The 6,597-nt window shown below is 45.7% G+C and overlaps 1 long non-coding RNA gene across 1 annotated transcript in view; it reads left to right on the forward strand.

Annotated features, from left to right (window-relative positions):
- The window catches only part of LOC149434366 (uncharacterized), a 269,939-nt gene extending 263,613 nt beyond the window's left edge, over window positions 1–6,326 (forward strand). The window contains exon 3 of the long non-coding RNA XR_016308760.1: window positions 6,209–6,326. This is a non-coding gene — a long non-coding RNA (uncharacterized LOC149434366). The remainder of the gene's footprint in view (window positions 1–6,208) is intronic.
- The last annotated feature ends 271 nt before the right edge of the window (window positions 6,327–6,597 follow it).

A 6,597-nucleotide genomic window follows, 5' to 3' on the forward strand; every position in this document is an offset into this window, starting at 1 on the left:
TTCCAGGGGGACCCAAATGGTCTACAGCAGGGGTCTCTAAACTCTTTAAATAAATGGCCAGCTTACTGTCCTTCAGGCTTCAGGGGGGCTTGACTGCGGCCAGCAAAAGTAGGAAATGCTCCACTGTCAGTGGGAGAAGACAATGTCTCCGGCTTAGTGGTCAATGGGAGTAAATAAATGACATAGTGTCTGTGTTCAGTAGAAGGATGAATTGTGCTCCATCATTGGTACTGGCTGGAGGATTAGTGCCCCATTGCTGGTGTCAGTAGGAGAAATTATGCCCTATTGTTTTTGTCAATGGGAGGAATAGTACCCCATTATTGGTATTAGTAGGAGGAATAGTACCCCATTGCTGGTATTAGTGGGAGGAATAGTACCCCATCATTGGTATTAGTAGGAGGAATAGTGCCCCATCATTGGTGTCAGTGGGAGGAATAGTGCCCCATCATTGGTATCAGTGGGAGGAATAGTGCCCCATCATTGATATTAGTAGGAGGAATTGTGCCCCATCATTGATATTAGTGGGAGGAATAGTGCCCCATCATTGATATTAGTGGGAGGAATAGTGCCCCATCATTGATATTAGTGGGAGGAATAGTGCCCCATCATTGGTATTAGTGGGAGGAATAGTGCCCCATCTTTGGTGTCAGTGGGAGGAATAGTGCCCCATCATTGGTATTAGTGGGAGGAATAGTGCCCCATCATTGGTGTCAGTGGGAGGAATAGTGCCCCATCATTGGTATTAGTAGGAGGAATAGTGCCCCATCATTGGTATTAGTAGGAGGAACAGTACCCCATCATTGATATTAGTAGGAGGAATTGTGCCCCATCATTGATATTAGTGGGAGGAATAGTACCCCATCATTGGTATTAGTAGGAGGAATAGTACCCCATCATTGGTATTAATAGGAGGAATAGTGCCCCATCACTGGTATTAATAGGAGGAATAGTGCCCCATCATTGGTATTAGTAGGAGGAATAGTACCCCATCATTGGTATTAGTAGGAGGAATAGTACTCCATCATTGGTATTAGTAGGAGGAATAGTGCCCCATCATTGGTATTAGTAGGAGGAATAGTACCCCATCATTGGTATTAATAGGAGGAATAGTACTCCATCATTGGTATTAGTAGGAGGAATAGTACCCCATCATTGGTATTAATAGGAGGAATAGTGCCCCATCACTGGTATTAATAGGAGGAACAGTACCCCATCATTGATATTAGTAGGAGGAATTGTGCCCCATCATTGATATTAGTGGGAGGAATAGTGCCCCATCATTGGTATTAATAGGAGGAATAGTGCCCCATCATTGATATTAGTGGGAGGAATAGTGCCCCATCATTGGTATTAATAGGAGGAATAGTACTCCATCATTGGTATTAATAGGAGGAATAGTACTCCATCATTGGTATCAGTAGGAGGAATAGTACCCCATCATTGGTATTAGTAGGAGGAATAGTGCCATATCCAGGGCTTTTTTTTCTCAGAGAATAGGTGCAGGAACTCTCCCCTTTCGAATTTCCCTGTGTCCTCGCCCCATACCCATTTCTGAGTACTGTTCCTTGGTTCCACTCTCTACCCACCTCCCAGTACCACCCCATTTAGAGAATACAGAACCAAGTATCATCTTGTGGTGTTATGTCATTTGTATGGAATTGGTAATGATATCAGGAGCTATCAGCAATAGATCTCCCCCCAGCAAAAATAGAGCCCCATTTAACAATAGATGCACCCCAGCAACAATATACTCCCAGCAGCCATCATCAATAGACCCTCCAGCAGCTGGCAATAACAGACCCCTCCCTCAGTAGTAAAATCCTACTTGCAAGGATTGAACCCCCCAGCAACATAATGCCCACCCAGCAACAATAGATCCCCCACCAACAACAGTAGACCCCCATCACAAAAAAGATCACCTCTAGCAACAACAGATCCCCCAGTAGCCAGTATCAATAGACCCTCCAGCACCCCTTGCAAATACATAAAATACTGGAGGTGCCAGAACTGCACTACCCCATGTTTCCCCTGAAAAACAGGCTTGGTCTTATTATTGGTACTGGTAGGAGGAATAGTGCCCCATTGCTTATGTTAGTGGGAGGAATTATGCCCCATCATTGGTGTCAGTGGGAGGAATAGTGCTCCATCATCGGTGTCAGTAGGAGTAATTATGCCCTATTGTTGGTGTCACTGAGAGGAATGGTGCCCCATTGTTTGTGTCAGTAGGTGGAATTGTGCCCCATAATTGGTATTCGTAGGGGGAATGTGCAGTTTATAAGTGAAACAGTGCCCAAGGGCCAGATAAAAGCAAGCAAAGGGCTGCATCTGACCCATGGACCACAGTTTGGAGACCACTGGCTTAGAGGTAGGACAAAAAGATGAATGAGCATTTTACAAAGCTTCACATTTTTTAATGCCTACTGGGGCCCCTTGGATTCATAGGCTATTTTCTGGAAAAGGTGAACTTAGCCTTTAAGCCCCTACATTAGCACATAGTAACCGTTCCTTCATTCCCCAGCCACCTTGTTTTGTTGCTTGAGAGTAGAAGCCAAACTATGTAAGCTTCAAGTTACTCAAGAAATGCCCGCAGCGATAAAAGAAGAAAAGAATTAGCGAAGGGCAGGCATGACTAGGCCCAGAGTGGGAAGGAAGACGTGTGAGGGTTAATGATTGTTTAGAGTTGGTAAAGGATAGCTGGGGGATCTGGTTGGTAGAGGAGAGTGTAGGTGGGGTCTTCTGCACTTTAGGGTGGGGTGTTGTGGGGAGGGGCGTCAGTTGGGAGCTGGACGTGGGAGAGAGAGCTTCCTTCCCGCCCGCCCTGTTTGGTGAATGTTGTGTTCCTCCTGGGGGGGGGGGGGGTTAATTTGGTTCCTGGGTGGTGGTTGGTCTTTGGAGGCGGTTCTTATCTTGGAGGTACAAAATGGTGTGGGACCCATCGTTGGTATGGGGTGCCCGGGAACATTCCCAGTTATCCAAGGTTTAACTGGAAGGTGGTGGTGCTGCACTGCGGACGGTATGGCTGTCTCCGAGCTGGTTGGTTGCGGCTGGAGGCCTAGTGTAATGTGGTTGTCCGCATGTGCATTTTGGATCGTTTTGGGGGGTGCCTTCAAAGACCAACAACAACTCTTTATGTTTTCTGTTATAAGGAATGGTTGATGTGTTTAAACTTGATTTGTTAATAAAACGCCGTGTTGGCCATTTTACTCCAAAATTGGTGTTGTGTTTTCTGTAAGTATAGTAAGTAAAGGGGATTGGTATGGAAGGGTAATGGTGGTGTAGTGGGGTCTGGATGAACCTATCTCGGGTGCACTAGTCATGCCATAGCTCGGGTCTCCGCATGTGACAGCGCTGGTTCTTGGAGTTTATCCCAACATTCTAACATGGAGAAAGCCAAATGCTCCTTCGTACCTGAAGTACCTAGTGGGATCCGGTAGTTTGAACAGAATGGCAGAAGAGCAAAGGAAAGGGGGGGCGGTAAAGCTTTGTCCTGCATGTGTAAAGCACAGGTTTGCCTTAAATGATGAATATAACCCATAGCCTGAATGGTTCACCAACATGGAGCATGTCTTTGCAGTGAACCAGCTACAGAGGTTCCTTTTTGTTCTTTCTTCTATTTACTGATTGTTTACTTTTCTCTCTAGTGTATATTTTACATTGTGCATATCTGCGCGGTGCCGGGGAGGATGTCGCTGTGTGTGAATACCTGCAGAGCAAAGATTAGAGGCGCACTAACAATCTCTGTGTCACTAAGCAGCAAATAGCAGATGCTCTTCCATCTGTCTGCCATGAGACGGATGCTGGAGTATGAAAATGCTCATATTTTGCAGTGTTGCTATAAGAAGGGATTATGTGCCGTCTGTATCCAGGGAATATAATCCTGAACCGTGAGCGCCTGTCCTGCCCTCGCCATGAAACAACTATCAGACTCTTATTATTACTCAAAACAGTCTTTTTCATGGAAAATAACATATACTAATAAGGTCTGCGTTTGATCATCCGGCTATGATCTGCATTGCCGAACCTAATGAGGTTTTGTTGCTTTTTGCCTCTTTTATCTCTAAAATGGGTTCTCGTGTAGGACGAAACCAGTGACCTCTTTCACTTCAAGGAGTCTTTCCTGGTTACCGTGGGCTGTGGTAGTCCTCTACTACAAAAGCTATTGGCTTTCTCAACATTTCACAGATTTAACGGGAAGCTATCAAATTCTACAATGTTGTTGGATATACACTCACCGGCCACTTTATTAGGTACACCATGCTAGTGCCAAGAAAATCTCCCCCACACCATGACACCCCCACCTCAAGCCTGCACCATTGATACAAGGCAGGATGGATCCACCACACCATGACACCACCACCACCAGCCTGAACCGCTGATACAAGGCAGGATGGTTCCACCACACCATGACGCCACCAGCCTGCACCATTGATACAAGGCAGGATGGAGCCACCACAACTTGACACCACCACCACCAGCCTGAACCGTTGATACAAGGCAGGATGGATCCACCACACCATGACACCACCACCACCAGCCTGAACCATTAATACAAGGCAGAATGGATCCACCACACTGTGGCACCGCCACCACCAGCCTGAACTGTTGATACAAAGCAGGATGGATCCACCACACCATGACACCACCAGCCTGATCCGTTGATACAAGGTAGGATGGATCCCCCACACCATGATGCCCCCACCACCAGCCTGAACCGTTGATACAAGGCAGGATGGATCCACCACACCATGACACCACCACCACCAGCCTGAACCATTGATACAAGGCAGGATGGATCCACCACACCATGACACCACCACCACCAGCCTGCACCATTGATCCAAGGCAGCATGAAGCCACCACACCATGACACCACCAGCCTGAACCATTGATACAAGGCAGAATGGATCCACCACACCATGACACCACCACCACCATCGTGAACCGTTGATACAAGGCAGAATGGATCCACCACACCATGACGCCACCACCGCCAGCCTGAACCGTTGATACAAGACAGGATGGCTAAATGATTAGCACTTCCGCCTGGAAGTACTCGGGTCATTATTTCTAATCCCAACCACGGCACCACCTGCCTGGAGTTTGCATTTTCTCCTGTGCCTGCCTGGGTTTCCTCTGGGTACTCTGGTTTCCTCACACAGTCCAAAGACATGCTGGGAGGGGAATTAGATCCTGTCTATATTGGCCCTAGTATGTGTTTGTATGACTGTGAGTTAGGAACCTTAGATTTTACGCCCTTGAGGGTTAGGGACTGATGTGAATGTACAATATATATGTAAAGCGCAGCGTACATTGACAGTGCTATAAGTACCTGAAATAAATAAATAAATAGGATGGATCCATGCTTTCATGTTGTTTACGCCAAATTCTGACCCCACCATCTGAATGTCGCAGCTGAAATCCAGTCTCATCAGACCAGGCAACATTTTTCCGATCTTCTTTTGTCCAATTTTTGTGAGCCTGTGCAAATTGTAGCCTCCATTTCCTGTTCTTAGCTGACAGGAGTGGCACCCGGTGTGGTCTTCTGCTGCTGTTGCCCATCTGCTTCAAGGTTGGACGTGTTGCGCGTTCAGAGATGGTATTCTGCATACCTTGGTTGTAACGAGGGGTTATTGGAGTCACTGTTGCCTTTCTATCATCTCCAACCAGTCTGCCCATTATCCTCTGACCTCTGACAACAAGGCATTTTTTTCCACACAACTGTCGATCACTGGATCTTTTCTCTTTTTCGGACCATTCTCTGTAAACCCTAGAGATGCTTGTGCGTAAAAATCCCAGCAGATCAGCAATTTTTTAAATACTCAGAGCAGCCCGTCTGGCACCAACTACCATGCCATGTTCAAAGTCACTCAAATCCCCTTTCTTCCCCATTCTGATGTTCGATTTGAACTTCATCAAGTCGTCTTCACCACGTCTACATACCTAAATGCATAGAATTGTTGCCATGTGATTGGTTGATTAGCAATTTGTGTTGCCAAGCAATTGAACAGACGTACCTAATAAAGTGTCCGGTGGGCGTATGTGAACATGAACAGCTTTATGTATATAATCTCAGTGAGTGTGTCTTCTTTTGAAAATCAATTTTTTTCCATGTATGCCTTCTAATTATATATATTGTTTTAGTTTTAGTTACGCTTTAAATTTTTTTTTTTGACACTTATAACTAACTAGCTTGTACTTTGTTTTCTAGAGGAACTGAGGCGTAGACCAACCGCGACAGCCAGTATCTGCACAGCTTTCCTCCCAACTTGGAAGCACCAGGCCAGTGAATGGTTGAACATCCTGAAAGAGAGCGCTACTGTCAGCAGGTAAGTAACTAATCTGCAAAAATCTTTGCCTTTTCATCATTTATTATCTGCAAATGTGACAGACAACACAGTGTGGCCTTCGGAGTAGAAAACTTAATTCAAGAAGAAATGATATCTGCAATTACCGTATTTTCCGGCGTATAAGACGACCCCCTACTTTTCCTGTTAAAATATAGTGTTTGGGCTATACTCGCCGTATAAGACTACCCCCCTTCCAACGCACACCAAATATAAATTAAAAAACATCAGATTTGGTTTCAATATGGTATGG

The sequence above is a fragment of the Staurois parvus genome, unplaced genomic scaffold, assembly GCF_062004578.1.
Source record: "Staurois parvus isolate SC_StPar_1 unplaced genomic scaffold, SC_StPar_1.0 ptg001764l, whole genome shotgun sequence".
Taxonomy (NCBI): Eukaryota; Metazoa; Chordata; class Amphibia; order Anura; family Ranidae; genus Staurois; species Staurois parvus.